The 15,144-nt window shown below is 38.6% G+C and overlaps 1 protein-coding gene across 2 annotated transcripts in view; it reads left to right on the top strand.

Annotated features, from left to right (window-relative positions):
- Nucleotides 1–15,144, top strand: part of cntfr (ciliary neurotrophic factor receptor) — a 241,089-nt gene that overhangs the window by 31,743 nt on the left and 194,202 nt on the right. For both annotated transcript variants that reach the window (XM_042229066.1, NM_001286334.1), the window contains 1 exon segment: nucleotides 2,334–2,374. The gene's annotated coding sequence lies outside the window, so the exon portion shown is untranslated.

The following is a 15,144-nucleotide window of genomic DNA, read 5'->3' as shown; positions in this document are numbered from 1 at the left end:
CACACACACACACACACACACACACACACACACACACACCTGTTATCTCTGCCTTCCCACCACCCAACCAGGCAGGCAGACAAGATTTCTGAAAATAAATAAATAACCTTCAAGAACAACAAGTTATACCGAATTCAGTTCAGTTCATCTATACCAGAAAATATTAGGAGACCGGATATCTGACAACATTTTTTAATGAACTGAAAACTAAAGGATGAAGGTAGGAAGAATAACAGTTCTGATAGGATTTATTTATGCTGCACAATTCAAGCTTTTTCATATTGTAAAGTGGACAGATGAATCCTGGCCAACAATGTTTACTGAGCAGTTGATTAAAACAGGATTTACATAGTAAGGCCATAACTTTTATTTCCGTTTCATCATTATTAAGCAAAGAGATTTTCGTTTGTTTTTATTTTAATGATATTGCAGTTCTTAATGACCAGGCATGCGCTTTGTGCTGTGTAGTGCACTGATCATCACTTTTAGTAGTATATATTAGATGTGTTAGCTTACTTAAAAAAAATCTAATAATAAATCCTCGGATGAGGTTTTTTTGTTTTTTCGAAACACTAAACCCTGCTGTACAGTAGAAATCTGCTATAAAACTTTGTAGTAATATACATCACTTAAATAAATTTGTTATTCAAATGTTGCTCAACATTAGTTATACTACCTAGTTTAACCACTTTACTGTATTGTCTAAATTGTGTAGTAAGCAGTATTGCGGTAAACTTTGCAAAGATGGACGTTGCTGAACTGATGCAGTGGTATCTACAGTCGGCGCTACTTTAGGTCCTGGGTAGCAGACATTATAATCAAGAGATATGGTACTGAAAGAATCCTCAAGAAATTTATGGGGAATTTTGCAACAGTAAAGACTGTGGTACAATATATATCTTTCAAGGCTGAAAGATTTAAAACCATATTTGTGCAACGTCAGCCAACTTTTAAGTGATTTTTATCAGATTTAACTGGATATGTTCTGTAATTTTTATGTCCCCTTGACCATTAAAATGAAAGTTAATTGAAAGAGTGCTTCAAAATAACTGCCCAAATAAGTGTCCAGAAGAGTAAAACGACTTGCTTCCTGAAGGAGTCATCAATTTGATAAAGTTCTTTAGTAACAGTTGGCTAAATCCACCTTTATACTGATTGGAAAGCAGCCACGATATCACTCATCTAGCATCTGCTGTATTCCAGAATGTAGTGAGCTAAATCCACAAAGAGCAGTAAAATACAGCAGCAACATAGGTCAGCTGGATTTGCTACACCTCACAACAGACATTATTATCTAAAATTATTTCATTTCTGATTCATTTCACCTGCTTCCCACTACACCAGAACTTAGGGTTCTTTCACCTGCTCTATCCCACTTTAACCCTTGGCTATATTATTCAAGTCACACAATAATTGTAATTTATTAACAGGAGCTCCGATTATCTTTTATTTTTTCCAATGCTCAACATTTCACTTTTTCAAAACCACAAAATAGAAATTTTAGGGCTGAACCTCTTCACTCGTATCCATTATCTATGATTCGGCAGACTGTAATGGAGTTTGTTGTAGCTTTTATACTGGACACTAGACCACTTCATCAGAAGCATGACGTGGCTGCGGTAACAGCCGTTTTACAGCGCAGCAGATTTGGCTGATGTGCATGGCAAGTTAAATTACCATGAAGTGGAGCTAGAGTGTTTTTGTGTGTGTATCTGTGAGTGTGTCTAGCAGAATGTGAGAAGCGTGTAATAGGCTCACCTGTCTCTGCCTGCAGACTGATGGGCAGGTGGAGAAAATGAAAGCCAGATGGGAGGAAGAAGCGGTGGAGAAGGGTGGGTAGGGGGTAGATAAGACTGCAAAGACAGGATATGGTGTGGATGCATTCATATTTTATATTTTTACAAAATGGTAATGTGTCGCCTGCTTCAAACTGGAAGTGCAGTTTTAGAGTCTCTTTGGTGGGGTTTGCTAGTATTTTTAGCCGGATGTTCTACTTTTCAACAGTAATGTTTCAAATCTTTCTTTTAGATAGAGCTCACTTTTGACTAACATTGACTGTTTTTATGTATGCTTCTTTTTGGGGGGGGGGGGACTAGACTACAAAGATAGGGATGACCTGATGATATTCTCAACCTCACCACAAATAATCACTCTTTAGAGGTTGTGACCACTTTGTCGTGTTCAAAAAGCTTAGGGAAAGGCAGGCCTAAATCCCCCCATTTTTAAATGACTGCTCAATCTCTTTAAAGATCAGATTTTCATATCCTGATGTCAAATGCTTAACAGTGCATTTTTAGTGTATGCAGTGACTAACTCCATGTTGTTTTTGACAGGGTGAAGAGGAGGAACGTGCTGACATTTTGCCCTGTCAGAAGTAAGTTTAATTCTTGTGTGTGTGTGTGTGTGTGTGCATGCTTTATGTAGATCAAAACTCAAATCTGACTTGTTTTCTTGCCTTTATTTACAGTTTAGCTTTATGATGCATTGTGCTGATCGTGTTTTACAAAGTGCGTTTAATGTTCACCACAAACAGGCAAAAAAGCTTGTTCCCCTCTTTGTTTTCCTGCCTAACCATGTCAGTAGTGAGATTGCATCATCTCGTAAATGTGTCGTGGTGACACATGAAGCTTACATCACACCACTTTGACGATGATGGTTTTGACAGTGAGCATTCAAGATGAAATCAGTCAATGTGAGTCCCATGTGGTAAAAATAATGTAAGTGTGAATATACACCTTCAGGTACTTGATGAGATGATGAATATGAAATTTTTTGGCTCTCAAGAAAAAAAATATTTGAAAAAAAAAAAAGTAATAAGCGATCCCAGTAGCTCTACTCTTTGAAAAGCTCTGGTCTGCCAGTATGGTGGTCTCTCCTTCTCTGTCAGTAGCACGTCTTCAGCTGTATCTGGTTGCTGTGGTGACATGTGTGTGTCAGCGGTAGGATGTGTGATGTGCTTGTGTGTGCGTGCGCATGGAGCGGCGGGTGTTGAAAGGACTCTGTAGAGGCAGAGTTCCCCTGTCCAGAAATTCCAGCAACACATACATGTCAGTGATCAGATACAGAAACTGTAGGTATGCAGACACTGCACACCTGCATGTATGTACACACATATATACAAGAAATACACAGACAGCACGGACACACACGTCGACAGATATCCAGATTCCATTCAGGCCAATGCCATGCATTCATACTGACAGCTAAGGACTATAAGGTTACACAGGGAAATCCGTGCCTGGAGCAATGCTTTGAACACTAATAGTATTTGTGCACACTTTTCTTCAGTCACAGAGACTTGGAACTAAAAATGTAATGTCATTGAATTAAAGTAAAGAAATGTGAGCATTCTTATTTTGTCAGAATTGTCTTAATGTCTCATAAGTGACAGATAATATTATATTGAAAATTAGCAAATGTAAATTGCTACTCATTCAGTAGCTGCAGTGAAAATGTTGTTGAAGGGCCCTTATTTAAGGACGACTTGACTATAGCTGATGAGAGAGCAGAAAGAATTGGAGATTTGCTTTCCCCAGCCACAGCTCTTTTGTGTAGGTCTTGGGATTTGAACCGAGGACACAAGCCCACACAAGCTTTACTCTTGATAAACAGGTGTAAGGCAATCCAGTTACTCAGAGACTCTCTTTTCGGCATAACTGTAATTGAGTTCAAGTTCAAGAATTAATTCTCCCTTCTGGGACATTTGGCTTGCAGCAAGCCATATCTCATGCAGGATAATCACAATAAACAAAGAGCAGTGAATATTCAGGAGACTGAGACACAGGAGACCGGAAGGTGCGTTACAGGTAAGGTTGATAATGGGAATGGAGATACAGTTGTATTTTTTTTTTCGATAACTTGAAAACTTTCAATAAAGTGGGATGACTCCGCTCGGAGCATGTAATCCATTTATTCCATGCTACGAAGGTATTGTTATAGAATATTTTACTTTGAGCATTTATTAGTTTGGAGGCATGAAGGAAAGCTAATGAATTCATGTTACGATTTTTAGACAATGCTTCTCAGTTAGCTTGACTTGAAAGCTTGAAAAAAATAGGGGGGAGGGGGGGGGTAACATTTTTTTTAATTTAAATATTTTGGATATGACAAGGATTTGCTTTGTTTGCTATGCTTTGTTACATCTTCACATCAGCTGTTTTCAATATTTTGTTGGAACAGTTCAAAAAAACCTTTAAAGTCCATTTATTTTCCCCGTTAAATGTCACATTTGTGGTTCCCTGTTCATTTTTCATTCGGTGAGTAACATGAGAGTTGTCTTTTTCAGATGAAAAGGGATGGCCTAGTGAAAATATATATTTACATGATGGAGGTTATAACCTTTTCGAAGTTGAAATGTCACATTCCCCCTTCCTGTCTTGATAATGCTCTCTGGTCTCTTACTTTTGTGTTCAGAAACAAATGTAACTTTTACATTTGCTTGTATTTTGTAGCTTTATACACACTTTATGCAAGTTTTTGGCCATTTTCCCACTGAATGCATCTAATTTGGTTATATTGCTAAGGGGGAGTTGTCCTTCTGAAGAAATATATCTACTCAAACAGCCCACCCTTCTTTTATATTATGATGGATATCAAATACTAACTGGAAGAAACACACAAGTCCACTGCATAGTTATTGATGCTGTATTCAAAAAAGGCCTTCATGATGTACTATACACATGAGACATTGTCCACAAAACCCAGTTCTTTCATCTTTCTCTCTCTGCAAATGATTCCATTGACATGTAGGTTGGCAAATTCCTCTACACTTACGCAAGTGCATCTACCTCCTTCTGTTTAGTGCATCAGTGTGTAGGGGTGATCTGTAACGTGGGAGTGTGTTTTCATCACTGCGGGTCGTCTGGTCGTCAGAATCCCATTTACTCAGATACATGCATGTATGCGCACGCACATACACAATCAGTCTTTCCACGTGTTTGTTGTACATAGTTGAAAAGCACACTTTTTTTTAGATCATTTCAACATTGATTTATCTACAATGTACCATGTACAGCTCCCAGATTTATTTGCAAATGCATTTTAGCATAAAATTGACTTTGAAATTGACTTTTAGGTTTTGCAGTTGTGAGGAGGGATTTTTGAAATTATTTTTATGTCGCCTTTTTTTGTATCTTTGTGTGTATGTGCACATCTGTGTGTGCGTGTTACCTAAGAGCCTGCTCTGTCCTAATGGATTCAAAATGACCTGAGAGCTCTTTTTAGTTCTCTCATTATGTCAAGCATCAAGAAGTGTGTTTGTTCCTTTTTAGAATAGCTAATACACTTTCATTTAGCCCACAGCAGTGCTTAATAACGTTCATTAGTTACCACTGGGTACAGGGAGATGTCACTGAGTTTTTTCAGTGTTTTAACCCAGTTTTCAGGGGGAAAAAAGCTAGAGGAGGGTATAGAGTACACTGCAAATCTCTGTAAGCAAATTTTAAAAAATGTATCTTTAATAAGTGTAAAAAAAAACAATTTTAATGGGAATTTAAATTACATTATATATTTGTTGTTGTTGTTTTTTTGTTTTTGTTTCATAGTGTCATTCTTATAGTGTAACTATAAATGACCCTTTACCCATTACCTTATGGCTTAACCTACTTACTCTTTATTTTTAATTCTTGCAATATCACTGGCTCTGACCTATCACTGTTGACATGGGAATGATACGGAATAAGAAATACCAATATAACAATAAGGAGTAATCCCAATTTAAATCACATTATAATGATTGTAACACATCTTTGTAAATTCCCTGTAGGTGAGTGGACCAGTCTGACTGGGAAGTTTGCATAAACTCAGGACACTGAGTCCCAACATGTATAAGGCATCGAGAAATATTTTATACAAGTCCCACAATCATATATATTATCAATTGATCACTGAATGGGGACCTTATGACTATGTTCACCATGCATGCGTTTATTAACATATGTTTATTTAGTTTGTGCACATTCTACATTTGTTACACTACGTATTTTAACAGTCAGTGCAAATTTTGCATCTTCCCAGTGCAGTTGACTGGCTGCTGATTAATGAGAAGTTATCAAAAGCCACTAAACAAAGTCTAGAAAATAGAGCACCAGAACGCAATGTGGGGATAAGAAAAAAACAATTTGGGTGAGCATCATCATGTCATGAGACATGATTGTTATCAATATTGTTCTGGTAAATTTTCTAGTTTTCTATATCCCTTCATTAAAATATTGTACCATGCATTTAAATATTTTATCATGTATGCAGTATATATTATGTATGTATATTTGTGGCGTTCAACAGGATTAGTTGATGACATTAAGAATCCCATGAGGTGTGTAATATTGTAATAAGTCGCAAACCTTTAATTTTACTCAATAAAAAAATGTTCAATTAGCCAACATTATGAGTCAAAGATGTTATTGACCAACCACATGCAAACCCATATGGAAAAGAAATAGAAAAAACTTATAAAAGACTTGCATAAGATGTGGCCTACTTCATATAGTGAATCATATAAGGCTTACATGATTTACTCATGAAAGTGGCCACTTTCTCATTACTTTCATATATTTATTTAGCAAGTATCCAAAACATACAAGTTTCATTTATAGAAATTTTCAAGGGATCTTTTATCTGTTTTCACTCTTAAGATAAGATAAGATAAGATAAGACTTTATTGATCCCACAACGGGGAAATTTTTGCGTCACCTCAGCTCAGGTACAGATATCACAAGAAAATACAAAAATACAAATAAGTACAATCAATGAAAAAAAAGTAAGATACACTATATACAATGGTAGCACACACAGTATGTGACTATGGATATAGTTGGAAATACTGAAGACATAAACTATATAGCTTGATATAGCTATTGTACCACTACTATTCCTATTTATAGACATGTACACACACATGTACACACTAAATATACATACGTATACATATACATACATATATACCTGCACATGTCCATACACATGGAAGGTCCATTATGCATGACCTTGTATGCTTTTCATACAAGTTTCATGCAAGACAGATACAAACTTTATAAGATTTATATATATCTTTTCCATATGGGAGGGTTTGCTTAGAATACGGAATAATACTAATATAATTATTTATTATATATAAAAGCAGTGGTTTTTCAGTGTAATTTCAAAAATCCCTCCTCACAACTGCAAAACCTAAAAGTCAATTTCAAAGTCAATTTTATGCTAAAATGCATTTGCAATGTTTTTTGTGCAAATTTTCATTGAAATTTACCACCTGTTGGATACATACGACAAATATTTATGCCATAATCACAGTAAGATTATAACTTGCAGTGATTAAATGTTGCACATTGACAAGGCAAAAATTTTAAGGTCTGTGCCACTTGCCATGCTTTTGACCTAGAAATGCTGACAAGGGAGTGATAGGCCAAAGAATTGTATTAACCCAGCCGTGTCCTTACCATTGCTGACAAGAATTTTATTTCTTGCCGTGCTGCTGCGTTAGACAGCTCTGAGTGGAGTGGGCTAACACTAGTGAGAGCAGTATGTCTGCTCTGTAGGATGTGATTGCTGACAAGTGAGTTTTCTTTGGTCTTAAACAATGCTGAGCAGAGATGGGTAAGGCAAGGAATAGAAACAAGTTAGCTATATCATTTCTACATGTTGACAAGGAACAGCTCTGAAATGCGCTAGTCTGCCTGCCCTTGCATCGCTGACACGACACTGGATGTTTGTTGACGAGCTGTTTGCTACTCCCCGCCCATGTCAGCATGGCTAAGGCCACATACACATCTGCCGCCTGAGAAACTTGAGCCCATCTTTCCAGCAGATATTGTTAGTGTCTGCTTGTGTATGCCCATTGACAGGGATTAGCAGCGATGTGTGAGCATAGCTTCTTGGGATGGTCTTGCTTGCTGTTGCAGGTCAATGCATGTGTGTTCTAATGTCCGTCAGTGTTAGTGTGTGATTGTGTGCATGAGTGTTTGCCAGACAGTGGGGGGTTAGGCCTGGATTGCAATAACAATGGAGAGGAATTTAAATGAGAAAAAAGGGGGGGTCAGGGAACGTTTGGAAGGAGGATGGAAAAAGCTTTGGCACTATTGTTATTCTGCCCCTTTGTCATTCTGCTTCTCCATCTCTCTATTACACATCTCTTGGTCTCTGTTCCTCACACTCCAGACTCCCAGATGTCTCATATAAGTCACTCTGTCAGCTCTTGATTTGATCCCAAACTTATTACTGTTTTTGTGATTTCACTAAACAAGTTTTGTGTTCTACCAATGCTTCCACTGTGTTGACAGAATGGGCTGATTAACTAATGATCTGCTCACTTTTGATACTACTCAGTGACTTACAGTTTTTTCTGTAGCACTGTTTGCCATCCATTGTGTTTCCTTTTCAGCAACACAAAAAGGTAATGGATTTCAGAGTTACACGATGCATGCCAGAGAAGTTGTTAGTCCCAGCAGCTGGTTAAATCCCCAACCCCAGGTGTTGGGGATTTACGTTTGCCCTCAGTTGATGTAGCACTTTCCCCCTGCCATAACATGGCTGCATAGGTCTACAGGGACACAGTAAAGTAAGAAAAGAGAGAGCGATAACTTCCATACAGACGAGACAGCAGTCTGATTCCTTTTCTGACATGCAGCTGTCACAAAAATAAAAGACAAGCAATAAAAAAAATGCATTGAAGAAGGAGGGCTTTTCACATGACAGCTAAAATGTCTTACTGGGAGACATCGAGAATCTGGAACTTGCTGTCTAAAAGTTGCCGAGGGCTGGTATCAGTATAGCCACACAAAAAATAAAGACTGGCAAGACTTGTTTCGTACTTTATTATGAACTGGCTTAATGTGACCTCTCTACTTCAACACTGTCATTTCATATTCTGCTTATATATGATCAACTTGGGTACAAAATCGAGTTTTTTCCAGGACAAGCGAGTGGGAGTGACACGGACAATCGTGTAACATTTCAGGCCAACTCCAGATGGCTTTTGTACTGCAGTCCAGTTTAGTCAAGTTGCTAATACAATCTTGTACTACATATCCAAGCCTAATACACGTTCAGAATTTGTGCGACTCGGTGTGTCTGTCATATACACAGGCATACTTGCTTTCTATCCACATCTCTGTACACGCACCCCCCCCACACACACCCACCACCCCCACCCCTTTGCTCTGTTGCGGCTCTAATTGCGATCAATTAGGAAACTTCAGAAGGCTGAAATAGGAGCTGTGACAAGGGGCATCCGCTGAGCTGGCAGCGAGAGAGAGAGAGAGGCAGGGAGGGAAAGAGAAATGAGAAGAACGAGAATGAGTGGAGGAGGAGAGGGAAAACGGTGATATAGGAGTGGAAAGAGGCTGCGGAGGGGGGCAGGAGAGCGGAGTCCAAGTTGGTGTCGAGAGATGAGCTAATGGTAATGGCGTGATTGATGTGGCCACAGCAGCTGAAAGTCACATCGTTTTTCATGCCAGGTATTGATTCCTGACAACCTCTTGTTAGCTTTGGGGCGCAGCAGATTGGGCATGGCACAAACAGCGCCATGGTAGGGGTTTTATTCCCATCTGAAATGTATGCTGTTATACTGCTGAAAGGTGCTTTGAACAAAAGCATCTTACTCTAAATTCGGAGCATGTCAGCTGTAAAAAAAAGACAGAGCTGCAAACTGATTTTAGTAAGGAGTTGTACTGCTGAGCATAAAATTCTGTTTTATATTTTGATTTTAATTCATGAGATTTTACATAAATAAAGGATGTGCAGGTCACGTCAGCATTACAAGTCTGTTGCTTCATATAACAGAAATATGAAATATCTACCATTATGTGTCTGGCTTTGAGAAAAGGTTTAGGCGTGTAAAGGAAATTCAAAATGTCAACACATTGGCAGTAAAACTTGCAAATGTACACTGAGCTGGAGGCATTTTGGTGACAGGCTTGTGTTCAGTCACTGCAAAAGCAATCTGAGAACCCATCAGCTATATGTAGATATCTATTTGTAGAAATTTCTGCCAAAGTGACTCATGGTTAACAGTGATATTGCATTTTTAGTCCGTATATTTACCTAAAAGAAATAAAAAGTGAAAAGGTTGCATAATTTTTCTGTGCATCTTGTAATTCGGTGCCTGCATCCATAACTTTCCCCCCTTTCATTAGGCAAATAAATTGATAATTTGCTTGTCACTACACTTGTATTTTTGACAGCATTCGGATATGGGAAAAATGAAGTGCCTCTTTGCAACTTAAGCTCTTCAGAACAGCAATTCTTTTCAAGACCGTCAGGACAAAGGCAGCTGATCAAACAGAAACTGAAGTCTCAACCTTGCCCTTTTCTGATTCTCACTGTGTTTGCATATGCAATACAGACTGGGCCCTAAACATCATCTCCAAGACATTTTGGCTTGAACAGTCTTACAGAAAAACAAGGAACTTCCAGTACGAGTCAAGTACTCCCCCCCCCAGGGCAAAGCTTATAAATAGCATTATTATCCGGAAATTTTCCTTCACAGAGGCTACAGCGTACTGGTTGCCTTTAGCTTTCTGAGGCAACAGCTGAACAATGTTTCGACCACAGCGATTCTACACGAATCATGTTATTTCACGCAGAGCTTGACTTGCAGATAAAAACAAGCTTGTTGTGAATAAACTGAATGGTAATTTTTGAACAGTTTATATCACAAATATCATACTTTGTTTCTAGCCTTGAGCGTGTTAAGTGTTTCCGATCTTAATTATTTTTTTTTCTTTTGTAAAAACAGAAAAAGATTTTCTTGATACATATACTAGAAGCTGAGAGCCACTGGTGTCTTGTTTAGCTGGATTGCCTTGGGGCATGCAGAGCCTTTTATCTTGTCAACCTAATGTATGTGTGTGCATGTGTGTAGGACAGGAAGAGAGAGAGAGAGAACAAGAGAGAGAGAGAGCAAGTGAGGAGATAGGCGGATCAATACTAAGCCGTCAGGAGGTCTGCTACTCCCAGAGAGAGAGGGAACAGGACACCCAGCTGAGAGTGGAGAGGGTGAAAGTAATAGACTGAGAGAGACAAAGAGTGAAGAGGAGGAAGGGGTGAAGTAAGAGTGGAGAAGGAAAAGATGGGGGCGAGATGGATGGACAGTGGAAAAGCAACAGGGAAAAGGACACGGGGATGGAAATAGGAAGGGAGAATAGATGTGGCCGGTGATAAATGAACAGATAGAAGGGACAGGAAGAACATGGGGAGAAGAATAATGTAGCTAAAAACCAGAAGAATGTGATGGAAAAGGGGTGAGGAAAAGGGCAAGTGCAGGGTTACAGTGTAAGTTACTGTTGACCCTGAAGTGCAAAAAACACCGACAGAAAACTAAACTAAACACTTTGACACAAACAGCAACTATTTGTCATTGTGTTTTTGATTTGTTCTTGTTTCGAGGCTCTTTTATGTTGAACAGGTGTCCGTTTGTCTGTAAGGAACTAAGTAAAATTTAGTTACAAAAATGGCTCTTGTTTTTAAAAAAAAAAAATCAATTAGGTTATTTGTGTATTTTTGAAACTCGATCTTTGAATAATATAAAAGTGCACCCCCCACCGCCGACACACACACACACACACACAAAAGATGTGATTTACAGAGATACAAGAAAAAAACAAATATTCATGTTGTGTTACAGAGGTAGAGGCTCAAGAGCTGGGAGTTCGCCTTGTAATCGGAAGGTTGCCAGTTCGAGCCCCGGGCTCGGACAGTCTCGGTCGTTATGTCCTTGGGCAAGACACTTCACCTGCCGCCTACTGGTGTTGGCCAGAAGGGCCGATGGCGCGATATGGCAGCCTCGCTTCTGTCAGTCTGCCCCAGGGCAGCTGTGGCTACAACTGTAGCTTGCCTCCACCAGTGTGTGAATGTGTGTGTGAATGGGTGGATGACTGGGTGTGTAAAGCACTTTGGGGTCCCTAGGGGGGACTAGTAAAAACGCTATACAAATACAGGCCATTTACCATGTACAAGGGAAAAAAGTATGTACACAACAAGAGTATATTACTTGTATCTCTGTAAATCAACATCTGCTGGAATTTAAACCTTAAAGTGTGACAGTGTGAGGGGTCATGCACGAGCTTCTCGTTATCCAAATTATAAAAAAAAAAAGACTTGGTATTTTTAACATGCGTTTGATGCATAATTAAAGTGAAAATAAACATCAAATAAGGAAGGAAGTGAAACTGTAATGCATAAGAGCTAAAAGGTTCGACTTGACACTCATAATGAATATTTAAACCCTGGTGACCGTAACTCTTTAAATGATTCATTGTTCTCCCACATATCTATTTTTAGATCCTTTGTCTTAAAAAAAAAAATCCCGTTTCAACTCTTCATGTTCTTCTCTTTCTTCTTCTGACACATTTTTTCAGCTGCTGGTTTCATACTTTTTAAAAAAATGTCAACCATGACAGATAGCAATGACTTATTAGCCTGCCAGCTGCGAATAGAAAGAAAGACAGAAAGAAATGAAGAAAGAGAAAAGACAGGAAAAATCATCTGCAAATTATCTGTGAATATCATCAGCTGTAATTATCTATCCGCAGTGTATTTCAGCTAGTGATGATTAAAATTCTTAATGGGCTCCGGGAATAGTATTATTTAATGTAGGGGAGTAAAATTGGGAATAATACACCATTATTACAAAATGAATTCGGCATGAAGAATTTCAATTGACTTTTGTTATACTTGGGCCAATAATGACCCAGGTTCCTTAATGAAAGAAATGACTGTGAGGCATAACACAGTTTTTTTTTAAATGAAGTAAAGGAACGTAATGAAACGTCTCCTCCTCACTATTGCTTTATCTGGTTTGTAACAAGCATGAAAGCAAAATGAGCATTTTATGCTTTAATATAGAATTTCAAAGGAGTCTGTATTGCTAATCAGGAGGTCAGGACAGTGGAGGAGATTACAATCAAAGATGAATTGTAAAATTGCCACATTATAGGTACAGGTAAGGATGGGTATTAAGTGATTGCGCATGGGTGGGCTTTGTTTAACTTATTGCATACTTGCAATGTAATATATGGGGAGACCCAAATAGTAAAAAAAACCCAAAACGTTGTAAATCTGTGCATTTTCATGAGTTTTGACGCTAAACTGCAAGAAGATTAAATGATTCCTTCATAAGCTAGGTTATCTAATATTAGACATATTCAATGATGAAGACCAACAGCCTCGTTTATAAGACAATATGCCTTTCTAACCTGCATCTCTCTTTCTATCTGAAGGTTAGGGCTCACAGGGGAGGAAAGGGATCAGGTTACACTAATGCATCATGGCTGCTGGAGGACACACACGCACACGCCTCGTCACACTCTGTCTCACCTTATCTCTCTTTCTCTTTCTCTCACGCACACACCCTTGTGTGCTGATACCCTTGTACAGGTTTAAAGCATGGCCGTGGCCTTGTGTTATTGCAAGCTGCAAGCACTCTGCCGTCTGTCTCAGGGTAAATCACTTGTCTCTAAAAATAAACTGAAGTCATATACGATCAAAAGAGGCCTGGTGGAGGTTAAACAGTGGCAGATCAGTTTATTTCAACATAAGCTCGTGTTAATGAGATTAAACTTACATTATGGGAAAACCTGAGATACAGCTTTGTACTTGTGATTTCACTCTGTGTTCAAGTGCTCATTCCTAATCTGGACAAATTGTTTTTGTTGGAAAGGAATTTCATGTCACACATCAGAGAAAAAATGGTCACTGCCATCCTGTAACTTTTTCAGTTCAATTCAATTGTATTTATACAGCCCCAAATCACAGCAACAGTCGCCTCAACGTGCTTTATATTGTAAGGTGGACCCTACAGTAACATAGAGAAAAATCCAACAATCATACGACCCCCTATGAGCAAGCACTTTGGGCACAGTGGGAAGGAAAACCCCCCTTTTAACAGGAAGAAACCTCCAGCAGAACCAGGGAGGGGCGGTCATCTGCCACGACCGGTTGGGGTGAGAGAAGGAAGACAAGATAAAGGATAACTGTCAACTTATTTGGTGATGGTCATATGATTGTTGGGTTTTTCTCTTTTTTTTTTTTTTTTTTTGGTAGGGTCTAACTTGCAATATAAAGCATCTTGAGGCGACTGTTGCTGTGATTTGGTGCTGTATAAATAAAATTGAATTGAACTGAATTGTTGGGGCGATGTCAGTCAACAAGGCTCCATATTAGCAAGTATCAGAATCAGAATCGCGTTTATTGGCCATGTATATGCACAGACACATACAGGGAATTTGATTCTGGTGACTCTCAAGTACAGCAATGTAAATCACAACAATATGTAAACAGCACAATACACACACACACACACACACACACACACACACACACACACACACACACACACGTGTGTATATATACATGTACACATGCATACACATACATACACAAAGCTGTGCAAACCAACCATAAATGACAGAAATGAAATTAAGCATAGCATGAATGTATAAATGAAGTATAGATGTTCAGCTAATATATCAACTCTAAAGTACACGTTTTACACATCTTAAACTTGTCAAAATGATTTTTACCTCTGTATTCCCCAATACATTATGATAATATTACTGAAATTATTAGTTCACAGTTATTTTTAGAGTTATTGACTTATAATTTTACAGGCTCTAATATAGCTCCCCAGAATTTATTGGAATGAAAAGACAAAACATGCTGACCCCATATGTTCTTTATCTGCAAGTATGACGCATTTACAGCCAACAAATTGTTTATATTATATTTGTGACTTGTGTACAACTCTTGAGAAAAGCCAGCAGTTCATATGGAGATCCAAAAAATGCCTCTGGATTAGCAGAATGGGGTGGTGTTTCTGTTTTTAAGAAGCAGGACCAGAGGGATGTGCTCCAATTACATGGGGATAACACTGCTCAGCCTCCCTGAGAAGATCTATGCCGGGATACTTACAGGACAGTCCTGTTAGTCAAACCTTGGATTCAGAAGGAAAACATTGTGGTTTATGTCAGGGTCTTGGAATGCTGGACCAGTGCTTTATCTTGTTGAGGATATTTGAGGATGCGTGGGAGTTTGCTCAACCAGTCTACATGTGTTTTGTGAACTTGGAGAAAACATTCTGTCATGGGAGACCCTGTGCGTGTGTGTGTGTGTGTGTGTGTGTGTGTGTGTGTGTGTGTGTGTGTGTGTGTG

Source organism: Haplochromis burtoni, unplaced genomic scaffold (genome assembly GCF_018398535.1).
Source record: "Haplochromis burtoni strain Fernald_Lab_line unplaced genomic scaffold, NCSU_Asbu1 Contig_377, whole genome shotgun sequence".
NCBI lineage: Eukaryota > Metazoa > Chordata > Actinopteri > Cichliformes > Cichlidae > Haplochromis > Haplochromis burtoni.
Note: the sequence above shows the minus strand (reverse complement) of the source record. Positions and strands in the feature narration are given on the sequence as shown.